Here is an 18,794-nt window from a genome sequence, read left to right on the forward strand (position 1 = left end):
ACATTATCTGTCATGCCTCTTGCTGTCATAACTTGCTGTCATGAACTTATATTGGTGACGTTAAGAAGCATGGAAATATGGATACTTTACCTGAGCCAGGGTCTCTTCAAAAACCTTTTTCACTCACATGTCACTCCTCAGTCACTTTTTTTTTAAAGTAAAAGAGATATTTAAACTAAAAGAGGGGAGATTTAAGTTAGATGTTAAGAAGAAATTCTTTACTCAGAGGGCAATGAAGCACTGGCACAGTCTTCCCAGAGAAGCTGTGGGTGCGCTGTCCCTGAAGGCATTCAAGGCCAGGTTGAATGGAACCCTGTGCACCCTGAGCTGTGAGGTAGCATCCCTGCCCATGGCAGGAGATTGAAAATAGATGATTTTTAAGGCCCACTCCAGCCTAAGTCTTTCTATCATTCTACTCTTCTCTGTTGTGACTTTTCTTCATTTTATTACCTTCCAGCCTCCTGCTGAAAAGCACTGTATAAAAGTGCATCTGCGTTGCCAGTCAACTAACTGTAAGCCCAGAGTCAATTGTGTCTTCTAGTAGCTGTCTCCTTGATAACTGGCAGTAGTCCTGGTGCAAGCTTGGCCATCCGTTCCCTGGAGCTTCTGGAACTCCCCCAGCCATGGCAGACTCCAAGAAAGAAGATGACACCCTGAAAATCCTTTGGCCTTTCCTTCTCCACCTCTGACTCATTTGGCAGCAGAATATCATTATGCTTTCTAGTTTTTGTGTTATCATACAGGAAATAAGGATATTGTTGTTTTTTTTATATTTGTTTCCTTTTCCATTTATTTTATCACTAATTGATTTTAATAATGTTATTTAGAAAAAGAAAAGCTAAATAAGTTAAAGATTTGAGTAATGATAGCATCATTGGGAACAAAGAGAAAGTGTGACACTGGAAGTGATCTTGTGATGACATGGAGCATGATGGCGCAGTGGAATTAAATGAAAATACTATCACAGTGCAGGAAAGAGTATGCCTTTTCAAGTACTTCCCTCCTGAGTCTCTAGCATATTGTCACTTCTTTTTTTTTTTGTTCTCTGCATATAGCAGATGTGGTGGAGAACTAGAGAGGTATACAAATGTAAGAACAGTAATGTTTCATATGCTTTCTCAGCACATGATTGTGTGGTTGCTCAGACTATTAGCATACAACAGAAAGAGACAACTGATCTATCTGTAGCCACAGCTTGATGATCTTAGATCAAGCAGATCCTAAGGACAGTGTTTAACAAAGAAATTTGTAGTATGAATTTTCATTTTAATAAGAATGAGTATACAATATGCACATCAAAATATTTACTGTAAATTTCTCCATTGATGTGACAATATCAGTTAATTTCTACATAATTATTTTAAATAGAATATAAAATCCAGATGTGAAATTTTATGAGTTGTTAGTGAGGAAACAAACAAAGCTTCTGCATCAAAGGAATGATTGCGTTCTGAATTTTATTGCAGCATTAACTTTGTCAGTTGTTGAAAGAAAAAAAAAAAAGAAGGAAGAAAGAAGAAAGAAAATGAACAAGCAATCTGGATAAATGCTGTTGTTTTATTTTACATCTGTACTGACTGTCCATTTTCTTTGAAGTATCAGTATAACTAAACCTTTACTTCAGTAAAATAAAGTAACCAATAATATCTGGTGACAGCACAGACTTGTTTTCTTTTTTATGGTTTCCCAAAATGATGCTGTAGTTTATATTAGAAGTATAAAGAACATCTGTTTTAAATAATATCCCCTGGCATTTGAATACCTTAAACTGAAACAATAAATTGAAGGTAGTGTGTTTTCTGTTAGCTTCAGAACCAAAGTTAGTGTTGCAGCTAGATTCACCCATTAGACATACCTGGATAATCACAGGAGCCTATCAATAAACTCAAATCTCTTTGAAAAAGTACATCTTCCTATGCAAAAAGCATTTTAAAAAGTCTGCTTAGGTGTATATGATGTTATCTCATATAAAGACAATAAGTAGATAATAAATGATTTTTAAGAGGGAAAATGTATAGCATACCTATTCTATCAGAAGTTGCAATTGATTGATATAATCTCAGATTTAGGATCTTTTCTGATCCCAATTATATACATTAAAAAATATATATCAAAATTCATAACATGTACAACCATAAAAATTATCTCCAGATCCAAAAACTTGTAGTCCCATAATCATTTTATAATTTAATGGTTTTAATAAGAAACTCCTTTCCATTTACGAACACTATTTTTATCATTGCATTGATCTTGTTGATAATTCTTGATAATCACAACCAGAACCATGAAATACATGGCCACAAATTATATTAACAGGTATATTCTAAGAATCTGTACAAAAAGCAAGTGAATACCAGGACTGAATTCTTCAGCTGCAGAAGAAAAGCCAGCACTCTAGTCCAGGGAGATTCAGTCACCTGATGAAGTACAAGTTCTGAAGCTATCCTTTATTTCTCCACAGAGCTTAGAGTCAGAATAAGGCATTTTTGACCCTCATATTTTACAAATGGAAAATGTAAGAGCAATATATTATCTTGCTCATTTCACTATTTTCACTCATTTTACTATAAATTAGACTCTTGCACAAAAGCAGCAATAATTTGGGATTAAACCCATGAAAAGATTTAAGTATAGCAATTGTAAGCACTATACTGTCACTTTGAGACATTTCTCTGTGAAATGGAATCTGCCATCCTGGCTCCAGTGCTTAGACTTCCAATAAATGCCTCAAGAAAATTAGGTCCACAGAAATAAGATTGACGAACGGAATAGGTGCTCATTTCTAAAGATAAAATCTGTAAAAAAATCCATAAAGCAGGTAGCAAATGAGGCCATTGAGCTACCTACAGGATTTGAACCCAGAAATGTAAGCCTCAATTACCAGATACTATTCAGAGTGCTCCTGACACTGGCTGCTTATTCCAGCTTCTCTGCCAGGGTATAGCTGGAAGAACTGATGTTGTTTTTATGTCTTTCTCCTTTTCATCTATTTTCTCAGAAATTTGATGCAATAGATCAATAGCTTACCCGTGCTGTGAGATTATGCTTACATCTTTACCCTGCTTAAGGGGATTTGAACCTTAATTTTCTGCAGCTCCTGTGAATGCTCTAATTTCCAGACAATAATAGCTCAAATATAATGCAATAAGTTTCTATTTACATTTCCTGTTGAAACTGTCTTTTTTCTCCCTATGAAATAAACACATATCTTTTTAGACAAGCAAACAGGAGCAGAAAAACTTCTTTCCAATATGCGGTACACTCCTTTGAATGCAAAGACTGGGGGCCAGAAAGCAATCACTACTCTATGCTAAGCATTCAGTAGAGTAGATAATCAAAGATTCTTTCCCTACCCACTAGCCCGTGAAGTCACGCTTAAAGATTGAATACTGAACATGTAGTCATTTCCTACTGAGTGGAACAGCTAAGCCAGAAGGGGCTAGAGTGATGTTCTTGCTTCACCAGGCTGCAGAACAGAAACAAGACTGGTGTTTGCAACACTGGATCAGGTAAAGGGATAAAAAGATGGATTTTTTTATTATTATTATTATTTTTTTCATTTGAGACTTTCTCAAAATCTGGATGAATAAAGCAAGAAAAAGCAACATATCCTCTTGTGCCAGTAACACATTTTATTTCAGTCAACAAGTGCTATGAATGTTTACAGAATCTAACCCTGAAGACAATGCAGGAAAAAGAACAAATAACTTTTCATTGTTGTCCATATATATTTCTGGTAATATCTGAAAGCTGTCTCTTCTCAAGGAAAGTTAAGGCATTCTACTATTATGGCTGATGAAAAATGAATTTTTGGAATCTAAATTCTGGCATAGTCAGAGAATGTTTGAAAGGGACATTTGGAGGTCCTATTGTTCAACCTCCCCAGCTCAAGCAGAATCACCGAGAGCTGGTTGCTAGACATTTCTTGTAGTCACCTAAAGCAGACTCAGGCATTTAAAGCAATTTTCTAAACAGATTTAGAATTGTATGTCTTTTTGTTAGTCCTACTCAGTTGTTGTTTTAAACACGTCACATACCAGTTAATCCTTTAAGAGGAGCATTGTATTGTTCCCAGAGGGAAGAAATAAAGATAATAAATATAAGTGAACCATCTATCAACTCAGAAATAACAAATACGTAGAACTAATTTATTTATATTCCATCACTTTGTTTCCTCATTGCATTTGATTTCTTTCATCCTAACAGATGGCCTACCAATTTGAAGTTATTCCATTGAAACACACATGAATCAGTACTGAAAAACTGTTGTTGTGAATGAATTAAGCATTCGCTGATAACATGAAAACGTTTTTGTTTTTGCTTTCCCCTCTGTAGTCTGCTTTGATGTACTCTCTCCTGCAAATGTTAAGGTCAGAGTTTCAAACAGATTTTCTGACCCATGGATGTAGCCAGTGTTCTTGTTAAAAAGCAAATTGTGAGCAGAGAACTGTCCAGATGATTGAAATGACAGCAGCACCCAGCATCATGTGAGAATTTATGGACACTTAATTACAGGTTTTGTACTGAGACTGGGGGTACCAGACAACCAAAAATGTTCTGAATTTTTAGTGTATTTGAGATAGGAATAATGATGACAAATCATGGAATCAGGGAATCATAGAATGGCTTGGGTTAGAAGGGACCTAAAGGATCATTATGTTCCAATCCCCTTATCACAGGCAGGACTGCCAGCTGCTAGACCAGGTACTAGATCAGCTTCCCCAGGGCCCTATCCATCCTGGCTTTGAAAACCTCCGGAGAAGGTACTGCAAATTACAGCACACCTTTTTGCCCACTACCTTGGAACAATGCTTGCTGCCTTCTTGCCCATAGTCAATCACTGTGGCCATAATTTCCACCTGGCTTCTGTTAGCTGTTCCAATGGTCATGGGAAGTCAGCTCACAACCCAGCACTCAGCCACACTGAAGGGACACTGAAATACACAGACATTTAATAATGATAATTACAGTGATGATGATTAAAGAGATACTAGTAATAATAGTTTGAATGAAAGTAATGGTGCATGGACCATAATACTGCTTTGTTTTCAGGTATTCCCACCTTTTGATAGCTCTGTAAACCTACTGATCAAAACCAACTTTATGGCAGTTTGAGTTGCTTCTTCCTGCTATTCCTTGATTTTCTACCCCAAAAGATCTTCTTTTTCTCAGCACATTTCACTATTCCTTATGAGCAAATGCTTCCGTTCAATTCAGGTCAAAGCTCAAAGTTTTTCCTCAGTTGGAAGAATTCAGCTATTGTTATTTTGCTACCACAATTTAGCGAGATTCAGAAATCCTGATAACACCATACTACTTTTCATCTTTCAACTATGATATGGGTGATGATGGTCCCTAAGCTATTTTTTACAGCTGAGATGGTCATGGCTTAATTAATAAAAAGCAGGTACTGTACCCATGGCAACTGATCCAATGTGTATAGACTTGGCATACAAATGCAATATAATATAATAAATATAATAATGTGCATTGGTGTGCAAACGCTGGCAGAGACCTCTGGGTTGAGGCAACTTTACTTGATGTCTTTGAAAAAAAACACTAGAAAATCTGCAATCATGAGCAAGGTACAAAAATTTTTGTGTTAACTAAATACTTGCATTTTACCTTTACATTTTCTCCCTTATTTAAGACCTGTAGATTTTAATACATGGTGTTCTCATATGAGATCTGGAAAACAATATATTCCTATTTACCAAGCATAATCACTAATGAGTTTATGTGGTTTTCCAAACCAGGCTATTATTTTTCAAAGTAGATTTGAATTCCAACTGAACTAATAAGACTCAATGAGAAGTTTGCTAAAATGCAAGGTTTGATTGGCCTGAAGTTGTACTCAACACAGTATATCACAGTATCTCGACTGAAGTGGTTTTCATTGGCAGGAAGCCAGCAAGGATTCAATCAGATGTTCTACACTCCACCTGTTGCTCTTCTCTTCTCTTCTCTTCTCTTCTCTTCTCTTCTCTTCTCTTCTCTTCTCTTCTCTTCTCTTCTCTTCTCTTCTCTTCTCTTCTCTTCTCTTCTCTTCTCTTCTCTTCTCTTCTCTTCTCTTCTCTTCTCTTCTCTTCTCTTCTCTTCTCTTCTCTTCTCTTCTCTTCTCTTCTCTTCTCTTCTCTTCTCTTCTCTTCTCTTTCCTCAAAGGAATTTCAATACAATTCTTGCTCTATTCTGTTACAAATTCTGTTACAGAGCTGTGAGAAAAGCTAGGTAATAAAAGTAACAGATTAAGGACAGAATTATGTCACAGACAGTGAAAAATAGCAGTACTCAAAATATAGTACAAGAAGTTAGATTTAATGAATCCTTTGAAATTCTCCACATTCTTCTGCCTCTTCACAACGTTTCTGTTATGAAGCTTTGCATTGTAGTGTTGTGTGTGTTTTTTTTCTCTTCATCGAAAAAAATAGGGCTTCATTTTGAGACAGTAGCACAGTAACTCATTAGGTAGTACGTAAACCAGAAAGGAGAGTCAATTTTAGGAAAAAAATTGACAGGATGTGGTGCTCAGAGATACAATTTAGCAGAGGGTTGTTAGAGTTAGGGTACTATGGTTAGGCTGCAGTTGGACTTGATGATCTTTGAGGTCCTTTCCAACCTGAGTAATTCTATGATTCTATGGTACAAAGTATAACTTATAAGAAATATTTACATCTAGACTAATCTTCAGTTCTTCCCAGCTATTTAAAAAACTTGTCAGTGTTGTAGGAAGAACTGGCATCTTCTTGCTCAAGAATTTTCCACTGTCATTATCTGCCAGCCTAGAATAGGAAAGATCTACTAAATAAGATCTGTTGGCTCAGAAAGCCCTTAAATCCAGCTTTCTTTCTTATCATCTTTTAAATGTAGTAATATGTTGGATATCTTTAGAAGACATTTTTTCTTTTGGCATGAGAACTGTGGGAGAAAGAAGCAGTTAGATGAAAGTATATGCTGCTATATTCATTCAAAAATTGCCATTTGAGAGTGAGCAAGAGTCCACCCAGCCTGTTATTTTGTCTTTGTTTATGGTGGCTTCTAAAGAATGCAATTAAAGAAGCCATAATACGCTTAATTGTGTTATAGTACAGCAGTAGGCTTTTCACATCTGTTCCCATAGCAACAACAACACTGCAGAAACAAGTTGTTCAGGCTATAGCCTATGTCACACTGGTATGGGGAAGCTCTCCCTGTCAGGGAAATAACAGTAACTTTCTAGGCTTCAAAATGCACAATTTAGAATTGTACTACTAAAAATGCATTGCTTAAAAAGAGTTTTATTGTACCAAATGTGAATGAACTGCATTTGAGATATATATAGTTCTATTCATAAAAATAATTATATTTTTTTCTAGTGACATCATTTTAAAGAGAAAGAATTTTGCTGGCTATAGACGTTAGAGGTTTTAAAATGACTTTGAATTCTGATAACCGTACTTTACCTGGAAAGTTATAATAAATAAACAAAAGTAGACAATTCTTAATCAGGCCAAACTTTGGTTTCATTAAAGTAGTGTGATCATTAGTAGCATATTTTGTACCATTCTTCAGTACATAGATGAATGTTTATTGGTGACTTGCTTTTAAAGAGTTGAGATTTTCATAATGTACAAGATGTAAGAACATAATCACTTTTCCTTACTAGAGTCACTGTATGAAGTGAGGTTCTATTAAAAATTGCAATCATAAGTACATTATTGTCAAATGTTTTAGCTATGTTGTATTAGAAGTGAACAAGAGAAGTATTGTGTTAGAGAAAAAAAAATAAATGAAAGGACTATGAATATATAAGGACCTTTTCATTCTTTCTTATGTGGAAATTCTCCACATTAAACTTCAGGGACTAGTTGAACTGCCTAATAGTTCAGTAAGACGTACAAATTATAATACATTATCTTAGCATCTCTGTACCATGGTAATAAATACAATAGTTAAGAATGCAAAATTGTTTTGAACATTACCTCTAATTTTCATACCTGCATAATAGTTTAAATTGTCCGTTTTAGGGAAAACTTCCCATACTATTCTGTGTCCAAATATATATATTTTTTGAAGTTGCAATGATACTTCAGACAGCTATATTCACATCAAGGAAATATACATGCTCTTCTTTTTAAAAATATTAACTGTATTTGCTTTAAAAGACCTCTCTAAAACCCAGCTGAAATGTGAAATAAGGAATTTAATGTTAAGTCCAAGGAGGGAGAAGAATTTACCCTGGCTTCTTAATCAGATGGGTCAGCTGACAGCCTTGAGACTTGTTCCAGCCAGTGGGATGTTTTCATTAAGGCTACTGCCTTTTTTGATTATAAGGAATATTAAAATAAATAGAGTCAGTTAGTTGCTGTGATGGTTGGCAGCTGAGAGGTGTGCCTTTCAAATATTTCAGAGTTATAATTGGTCCACATCAAGAATAAAAGTATGATTTCTTGTTTTTTTTTTTTGTTTGTTTGTTTGCATTTAACAATTCCAGCTGGTTAGCATAAGCATATTTCTCTTCAAGCTACTGCATACTGAAAATCCAGCTCATAAGTGACGACTCACTGGAGTCCACATCTTTAGAAAGGGATACTTCATTGAGACCTTCTGTTTAAACCTGGCCATATTTTCTGGGTTTTAAAATCAACAAAGCTTTATGACTTAATGTACCGTAGTTATTTCCAGTTAGATGATGAATTCCAATCAAAGAATTTTTTTTTCCTATTAGGTAAAAAAAAAAATATGAAGAGTTTAAATAAAACCTGTGTATAGATCCTCTTACCACTTCAGACTAACACTGCCTTTCCTTCCTGCAATATCAAACAAGGTGAACTGAAAACTATTATTCCCAGAAAAAGCACTCGGCTCTCATTCTGTGATAAATCCAGATTTGTCCATTATAATACACTGACTTTCCAGCTCACCAGATGGTTACGCTGATGTGGGGGATATGAATACGGGAAGAAGCAAAATAGACAGTTGTGCTGGTAGGAGGGCTGGAGGAAGATCATTGCAGAGACTAATGTTTGAACATTTTAATGTCAAATGCAATCCACAGCTCTGAGGTAAGTCTCTGAACTCTCTGTGCAACATACAGGGATGATGAGATTTCTGAGGAAAGGAGTTTGTGCTAGCTGCCACATTATGCAGGGAGCTATTCAAGCTGCCGGCTGTTCCTGGTGCCCCATTTCTTTTGTCCAGATATGTATTTACACTTGTTATCCTTCAGGCTCCTCCCTCTGATGGTCTTAGCCATACCATCAATGCATCAGCTCTTCCCATTAATGACTCTTTTGCTCATTATTGTCTCTGTATTCTGGTCTTCTTTCAACCCTCACAGAACTTTAAAACTGGTCTGATTTGTTCAATGAAATCCAGCTTTCTGACATTATTCTGTGTGCTTTTCAAACTATCTTCCCTGCCTTGTGTCCTTGGCCATTGAAAACTCCTCTATATCTCATGGCTGACTACCAGGGTTAAAACTATTGCCCATGTTTTATCTCATTTTCTGATGCCGTAGTCTTAACTGAGGATTACTAAGACCATGCTTTTTTTCCCTCTGTATTTTGCCTTTTCTCTTTTCCACCTTCCATTTTGACAGCTGTCCCCTACAGGAAGATACTTTATGCCGATCACGAAGGGCTCTCGCAAATGGGCCTTGTTTACTTCCTACTTCCTCACTGTTGCTGACAATGGCCGGCCCTAATAATTCTGGCTCTTTCTGCTGAAACGCCTTGGTAGAAATAACATGCCATTGGAAACGTTGCTTTCTGTTTGGGACAGGCTATAACTCAGGAGGAAAAAAAAAACATAGGTTACTACTAATTATCACCCACAATTCCTGCACTGGCAGTTCTTCAATAGATGCAGCAAAACAGGTTTTCATGATGTATAAAAAGCACTCTTCTGACACACTGCAACTCCTCTGCCAATTCCAAGCCTTCTGCCAAACCACAAAGTATTAAAGCTGTTCAGGGCTAAGATCTCCAGATTTCTCAAATAACTGAAGTGCTCTGAATAGCCTAGCAAACAAAACCAAAATCAGTTAGATTTGAGATAAACACTCAGGACATTTAAAGGAAGAAGTTGGTCTAAAACATACAACCTTTAAGTTATAATACAACTGAGAATGTGACACACCAATGGGAATTTTCCAGAAGCTGTAAAAGTATATCACATTACCAGTTCCATCTTTTACTCAGAAAACCAAAAAGCAAAAGCCCCAAATACTATTAAGAACTTTGTGCCATTAAAATAGCAGATTGGAGGTGGGAAGAAACATAATCTAATAGCAGGAACAGAAGGAAAAAACACTCTCAGAAGGAAAGTAGAATTCTTTCTAATTTGACTTCTAATTTCTATTGTGAGTTCACACTGTTGATGTTTTGTTGCAGGAGCAGCAGTTGATAGGGTCAAAAGATATTAATGACTGGAGAAAGCTGTAAGAAGTATTTTATTTTATTTTTTGCCAATATGGGCACACTAAAACATTTGCAAAATAAGTACACTTGGTAAAATAAGTCATCAGGAAGTTCTATTTTCTCTCAGTTCTGAGAGAAACGAGCGCCCTCTTTATCATTATCTGTGTTGTGAAGGAGAGATGAGGTACAGGAGAGTTTATGGCTAAGTTCCTCAGCAGTAGTAGTCAAAGTAAAACACAAGTAAAGGGCAAGAATTGAGCTGAGCATTTTCATTTTCCACATGGAACATTATATATTACATTTGCATTTTATATGTTACATATAATTTTCTGAGAGTATCCCATCTGACATTTCTGCCATGTGATATGGTTGGGTATTTGTTAACTTGCATAACTGTTATCACCTTTAAATTGTGGTAGATCCTCGATGACAGGAACATACAGATTTTAGCATAAAGAGAGTACAGATAAAAAAAAAGAGAGAAATGAGGAAGGAAGATAGGAAGGATTAGAGGAGAGAAATCAGAAGAAACAGGGAGAGATTAAGAGAGGCGGTGAGTTAATATTTTTAATGAGCTTTTACTCCCTGTTTGGTGCCTAAATTTTACTATAATGTCAAGCTACATGAGAACCCTCAATCTTAGTTTCTTATCTTCAAATGACATATATTGTGACTTAAATAATTTTCTCTAGGGATTCTAAAATCTGACATAAAAATCAGTTCATGCAGGAAAAAGAAAGTAAAATACTTTATGTATTTATCAAAGAGCTATCTTCTATCCTTCCACTTGGAAAAATCTGCTTTACCTTTGGTGTGCTTTAACCTGGCAGGCAGTTGTGCACCAAACAGCTGTTTGCTCACTCCTCTCCCAGTGGGATGAAGGAGAGAACTAGAAGCAAAATCGAATTCAAGGTTTGAGATAAAAATTATTTACTAAGACAGGAAAGGAAAATGGAAATAAAAATACAATAATAACTATACAGATATATATCTGTATATATATATCCCCAATACAATTACATGCCACCCACCAACAAATACCCAGCTAACAATACAACTGCCCTCTGACTGCTAGCAATGCACCATCTCACCATCTGCTGCCAGACACCCAGCCAAGTCCCTGCAGCTTTACAGCCCTCTCCATGATGCTCTACTTAGAAACTTTCTTAGATACTTTCTTGTGTATGTTTCATTCTTAGACACAGGTAAGTACAAGACTGCCCAGGAGCACTCTGCATAAAACAAAGCACAAAGAACATAAAAGTAATGACTCAGTTTGAGTACTATGATGTCATATTTAATCTTTTCACTTTCACCCAAAGAAAATAATTATGATTCAAGTAAAACACTGTGTGTTTGACTGTTTCATATCACAATATATACATGTTATCAATGTTTCTTCTGATAGAAAAACAGCTTAGAGGCAGGAAATTGCTAATTAAATAACAGTTTAATTGAAAGAGGAAGAGAGAAGGAAAATCAAGGTTGAATTTATCTGGCTAAATACAGATGCTCGCTGAATAAATATCTACATTTAAGCTAGTAGTTTAGACACCATAACTCATGCGGGCAAGCAGGTACTTCTAGGGCAAATTCAACTCTTCCTGAAATCATAGAACAATGGAATGTAGATGTCTAAAATAAAGTGGAAAAATGGTACCCTAGAGCTGCCTCTTTTCCTCCACTGATGACAAGGAGAAGTTAAATCAATAACTCAAATATATATACATAGACATTAGATATATCAAAAGAGAAATGGGAGTATTTCTACCTAAGGTGACACAATACCAAAACACTGGAAAAACATTCATGATATTATTTGAAAGACAAGTGGGAAAAGGTTTATTGGAACTGGAACAAAGTTGGGTTAGAGAGATTGCTTTGTGTCATTCTTTCCCTGGAGAGAGTGTTCCCTGGTGTTACTCAGCATCAAAATTGGTTGCATCTGAAACTGGAAAGAGGTTTTTCTGTCTTAATTGAGATGAAGAAAACATGGAAGCTAGTTTATATATTCCTCAGGGATCTTCACCTGTCACTTCCCAATGCAATGTGGTTTTACCATTTTCAATTTGCTTTCATTTTGCAAATCTGTGTTCTTAAGTGAAAACAGTACTTCATCTTTCAATTCTCTTTTGATAGAGCTCTCTCTAAATTATCTGAGACAAATAAATAAATAAATAAATAAATAAATCTGCTCCTATAAATAAAACTACTGTAGCTAGATTGCTGGTTATGTGAAGGTATCTACTGTCCAGTGTAGCACTCTAGAACACTCAAGAACTAGCTGTGTATAATATAATACAGGCTACATGAGATAATTTGCTAACCTATGCAAGAGTCTCAAAGACAGTAACATCTGGTTATGGCCCTCAAAACTTGGAAAGCACTATATCAAGAAGTAAGGAATTAAGAAGATATCTGATTTCTGAGAGGGTTTTGAGGGTAGAATTTAAAAGCCAGGGTTTAGTGCGTTAAGAAAAGCACTTGGTTGCATATTACAAATCCTAAAAATTCCCTGATGTACTCTGACTGCCTGTGTCTTCAGTGAATCCCACAAGTGCATTAGGGAGTGTGCTCGTTCATGGAAACTGCAATTCACTGAGGAAAAAAAAAATACCATAGCCCTTGAAGGAATTGCATCAACACCATTTATTGTTCCAGGATGAATAAAAGAGTTCTTCTGACCTCTGTCTTAAAAGGGGGCGAACAGTTAGGGGAAAAGGACAGACATTAAAACTCACAGAATTCCCCACTACTCAGCAAACCTTTGCCTTCCTGACTTATGAAACAGCAGACTGACCATCTAAATCATCACAAGAAGTCCCTTACTTTCTAACTCAGCAGTCACAGACTGACTATTAAACACACCTCTGGGAAACTTAAGGTTTATTGATGCATGCTTGATGTGCATTTTAAGTCCAGCTTGTGGTACATGTCCAGAATATTGAGTGACTGATGCATTTTGAAAAATATCTTCAAGACCAAGGTTTAGTTTCTAGGTGAAAGCTGTTATGACAGAGATTTGCTTTTCAGCGTCATCAGCCAGAATCAACAGCAACATCTTTTTGATTAGGGGCCTGAAACCTGCTCTGGCTAAAGTACACAGCTGCAGTCTCCCTCAGCCATCTTTTGATGACTGTAACTTAAAAAGGAAGAAGATAGCTGAAATAATGAAGAGGGTTTTTTTCATGTCATGAAGGACCCACAAGTGACATATCACAGCAACTAAATATATACATAAACCTAGATACATATATATAGGTTTAAAAGTGTTATAAAAATTATATATTTCATTTGAGTTTCAGATCAACATACTGCTTTGAGAATTAAACATTGCTTTGTTTGTGCTGATACCTGAAGTGACAGCCTCCAGACTCTACTTTCATATTAGAAAGAAAATCTGTTGAATGTTTTATGCTCTTCTGAGGAGGATATCTGCATGGTTTGTGTGCCATCTGATATTTCAACCTCAGTGTCTGCCACTGAGATGTTATTCTCCACGATGAAAGTATACCTACAGATTATCAGCGTGACCAAAGTTAACTGTTACGCAAGACAAGTATTGTTCCCTTTTTAATATACCTCATATACAGACTGTGTCAACCAAAAACAGACCAAAACAGAACAGATAACAAAACTATTCTTTAAAGGAATGTTAACAAGTATCCTTTATATCCTGTTTTTTATAACAGCCATAAATGTGGAGGAGCCTATGCACATTCCAAAACATTAAGGCCATGGAAGGCTAAAGTCTCTTGGCCTCAAGTACTGAACCATTAGAAAGAATGTAAGAAGAAAAACATGCTTGGATGCCAGAAACAGTGGCAGTGCAGATCCAAAGCATTTGAGTCTAACACAGGATGCTTTATATCAGCCGCAGATATATTATGCTAGCAATGCTTCATAGTTTTCCACTGTCTCCAGATGAAATACAGACATCCAGACACAGTAAAATACATAAATGTCAAAATATCCAATAGCACAGAGCTCTAGCTTTTTGCTAACCTTTTTCCTAACCTCTCCTGTCTTCACTTAAATACTTATAAATTATAAGGAAAAAAGAACAAATAGTAGACAACAAACTTGTTATAGCAGCACAAGAGAGTACACAGGTCTATCATCATCATCATTCTTGAAATTCCAAGTTGATGAACAGCATCACAACTTGGCACAGGCAATACATGAATATTATTCTTCAACCCATACTAAAACTGGATTGTCCATGACTTGTGTTTTGTACCTTTTATGTCAAATGAAGAAAAAAAGACTTGTCTTAAAACAGATGACACTTGTGAATGTTGCTATGGGTACATTTGATAATAAGCATGTCAAAGTGGGTCAAATTCTTGAATGCTGTCAGCAACATTTAAAGTTGCTATTGGAGTAAGAAGCAGAAACATTTCTGTATTTCCTCACCAAAGGGGTAAAAATAAAAACACTAAACATATGTGTAATTTTTGCTAGTGTTCATCTAACACCAGGAACAGTTTTTGAGAAGGTGGTGAATGGAAAATTGCATGTTTAGTGAAATATGAAAGCTATCGTAATGCAAGAGTTTCAGAAAAAAGAATTAATGGTGAACAATGACAAGGAAAAAAAGTGAATACATGGTACTATAAAGTATGTACAAATGTTTTTACACGTAAACCATCTGAATGTGAGAACTGAACACCTTTTATAAGTCTGATAAAGACAGAATAAGGAAGTTCTGGCATATAACAGTATTTTATGATTGTTCTGCATATTGTCATGTCTTGAATGTCAGCCCTAAATCACACAATGAACTTCTTCCAGGAGTCAGATTCCAAATCATGCTTGTAGCTACTACATCAGCTAACATTTCTAAATTAGTTTTCAAGGGAAAATGTACGTATGAGGAATGTATACAGCTGTAGAGACTGATGAGGCAGAAGCCAGAAATATCAGAAGCTAGCAATGAATGAAGTGTTGAAGGTGTTTATTTTGCTCAAGGCAAAAGGAATATTGAAAAAACTGTTCAACAAAACTTTTGAACAAATCACATCTTCAGCAATGTTACTGTTTTACGCTACTTTAAGAATTTGGTGAAATGGCATTTACTGAAGAATGATGAACTTTTATTCTGGATGACTTTGAGCATTATTCAAGGATCTACCTATGAGCTACAACACTTTTAATTTCTCTTGTTATTTTGTAAATAATCCTCCTCTTCTAATAACAGTTTTTTTGGAGGAAGATTTTTATGGATGAAGTATTTACCAGAAGGCTCTGAGAAAGGCAACTAGACTGAGCCAATGCCAAAATAATTAGCGTACATGAGGATATCAGAAGTTGTGTTCCCATGTTTTCTTTCTGGAAGGTTCTTTGGCTTATTTCCTAGTCACAGTTGGAAAAATTGTGTGTTTCCTTGTTTCACTGGGTTACCTTCAGTGAATACAGCAAAAAAGAGAAGAGGCTTTCTATGGTGTCTGTAAAAAATGTGTGTGCTATTTTTTCATTAATACAATTTAACTTAGATGACAAGGTAGTAGCTAGCTGGTTTTAAACTGTACCAAATTATCTTCTGATTATGACATGGTTCTGTTGCATATCAGGGATACACATCATGCTAAGTACTCCATTAGCTCCCCAATTTCCCTCCTTTCTAATTTTACTAAATTTACTTAATGAAAATATTTTTGAAGTGTTTTAGAATATCTAAGTGGATGTTTCACAAGGATTGCTTTCCAGATGGCTGGTTGACCTAGAATAACTAAGTACTCATGTGGTTCTTAACTTTATTCCACTTCACAAGTGACCAGAAATTAGTGAGTGAGTGCAGGAGAAGCAAGGAATGGGCAGAGCTTTGGCTTTATTTTGGTTCTTGTCATGATCAATGAGGCAAGTGGGACAAACATTATCTCATGCAAAACAGATAGTGATCTTAGCAGCACCCACAGGCAGCTATGGCTCCCATAATATTTGTTGCTATGGAGCAAGGAAGAAACAGAGAGGGAAATGTGCATTGGAGATGCTGTGTCTACCAGATCGCATTTGTCTGTGCTTTTTACAGGACAGAAGGTAGTTCAGTAGGTACAATTGCGGTCATGCAGATGTGTTTCTGGCACACATAGCTTCCGTAAAGCCTTTGAAACTAGGGCTTATTATTTCATTGCTGCTGTCTGGAGAGCTGGCTTCTGAGGGAGTGAACAGAAACAGATATGGACCTAACAAGTACATTTAGAGTAAGACAAGTACATGATAGGGCTGCAGCTGAAAGCAGAGTGTTTAAAATCTTGACCAATGAAAGTGAGTGAAATCTGGAGAGATGACTCTGAGATGTGACACCAGGAGCCAAAAGATGTCAGAAAAACTGAAAAATGCAATCAGGAATAGCTAAAAGATTTAGACATGAGAAGTTAACAAACTCTGAGAATAGGCACTGGGAATGTAGGAGATATTTGAAGATAAAAAGAGATGCTGAGGGAACAGAACCCATTGGGAAATTAAATATTATAGGCAGTACACTGGTGAGAGTGTAGAGCAATAAGAGTAATTAAAATGTTGAATTTACATCTATAAAATAATTCAGGATAAAATATTAATAATAGTACAATTCTGAGATCTTAACCTCTAGTTGCCTAGAATCCATTTGTCATTTACAGATATCCTTCCATTTATTTTAAGCAATGAGTAAGTTTTTAAAAAGGAAATATTGTATAAGACAATCTTTTGGTTTTCAATTGAACGTGATCCCAATGTTATCTGCGGGCACTGTGACAATGAAGATTCAAGGAAACCTGTTGATCACTTACAAAAAGAAGACTGTGCATTTATTACATAACACTCAGTCTCACAATTTTACACCTGCAATACAATAACTGCAAATGAAAATCTGGGCTAGTTGTGTTTTTGTTTTGCTTTTTTTTAACCTCATTTATAACTCATTCTTAACATAAAGCAATATTGTTAACAAGTCCACATTCTGTCTTTCCACCACGTCATTTTCTCTCTTGCTTGCTTTTTAAATGTATAAGCTTTTCATATAAAAGCAACATCAAAAGAGATAAAAATCTGATTTCAGCTGATGGATAATTGCTTGACAAAAAGGATGTGTGTAAATGTAATAATTATTTAAATGGAGGCTAATGCTGGTTACTTTGTGGTTGCGAACATTAACTCTATTAGCAGCACATTCGTAGAAGAGGATAATAGTTTTTCAATAATGTGTATCTACTGGCAGGGAGACAGATCACCCTTCTTTCTGTCATACATCAGATCACAGACTTTTATGTGACTGTGCTAATATAGCAAATAGATCGTTAAAATCATTGCATGGCTGTATGTCATAAAGCAAGGCCAAGATGAATTAGATCAACATGTTTTTAAAGATCTGCTGAAATCTTCTTTCTTGATTATGTAATTAGAGATTTAATAATTGTAATTCTCAAACATGCTATTTGAAACCAGAGATCTAATATGTTAGAGATTGCTCAGATAATACACATGAAAAGTAAAGGCTGTATCAGAATTCATATTCTCACCTGAAACTTCAAGCAGGGCTGGCTGTAGGTTTCTTACAAATTCACCTTCCTGATATCATCAACTGATTCACTGAAGGCGGTCTCATTAATGTGTCCTAAGAGCAACTATCTCTTGCATACTTCAATCAAAAGGCAGTAAATTAGGATTACACTTCAGCACTGTAAATAGCAGAATACCAAATGAGTATAAGAATATAATATATATAATATAATTTTACCCCCTTATTAAAGTATGCATCACTATACTTGAATAGGAAAATTAGATAGCATGAAGAGTCTCACTTTTGCCATTTCTTGTATTCAATATCTTGTTTTGTTTTGTCTAAAATCTTCTCTGTGTATTATGAAGAATTTTTCCAGATTTTCAAAAACAAAGTGAAAAAGAAGTGTCATGATAAAATCAACTTACTGTACTCATAACCTCAAAATCTTTAGATCCAATATACAGACTGTTTTTCTTTGAGTTTATGGAGTATCTGTAATTAGTAATAGGTTGTCATATACTAGGCAATAGAAAAAACTGATTAAAGACACAACTAGAAGTTAACCACAAGACATATATCTCCAATGTGGATTTGCCAAGAACAATGCCAGACAAATCTTCTATGACAAGCTAACAGACTTACATAGATTACAAACTGTAGCCTTTCAAAGTCTTCAATGATATTCTAGTAAACAACCAAAAGAAATATTTCCTAGAAGTAGAAGTTATAAGCTAAGAGTGAATCTGGTCAGAAAACTTTATTTACACGGATTCATCTAGATTCAATGTTTCACTGACAAAGTGGAAATGATATGCCAGAATTTCTTGGGACCGCACTGTTTTTCAGTATTACCATTAATAACCTTGACGTAAAACAGGCATTGTACTTATGAAGTGTGGGAAGTACATTGT

The 18,794-nt window shown here is 35.6% G+C and overlaps 1 long non-coding RNA gene across 2 annotated transcripts in view; it reads left to right on the top strand.

The window, feature by feature from the left end:
• The window catches only part of LOC100859665, a 38,768-nt gene extending 30,983 nt beyond the window's left edge, over nucleotides 1-7,785 (top strand). For both annotated transcript variants that reach the window (XR_005841553.1, XR_005841554.1), the window contains one exon: nucleotides 458-7,785. This is a non-coding gene — a long non-coding RNA (uncharacterized LOC100859665). The remainder of the gene's footprint in view (nucleotides 1-457) is intronic.
• Nucleotides 7,786-18,794: the final 11,009 nt, after the last annotated feature.

Source organism: Gallus gallus, chromosome 1 (genome assembly GCF_016699485.2).
Source record: "Gallus gallus isolate bGalGal1 chromosome 1, bGalGal1.mat.broiler.GRCg7b, whole genome shotgun sequence".
Classification (NCBI taxonomy): Eukaryota; Metazoa; Chordata; class Aves; order Galliformes; family Phasianidae; genus Gallus; species Gallus gallus.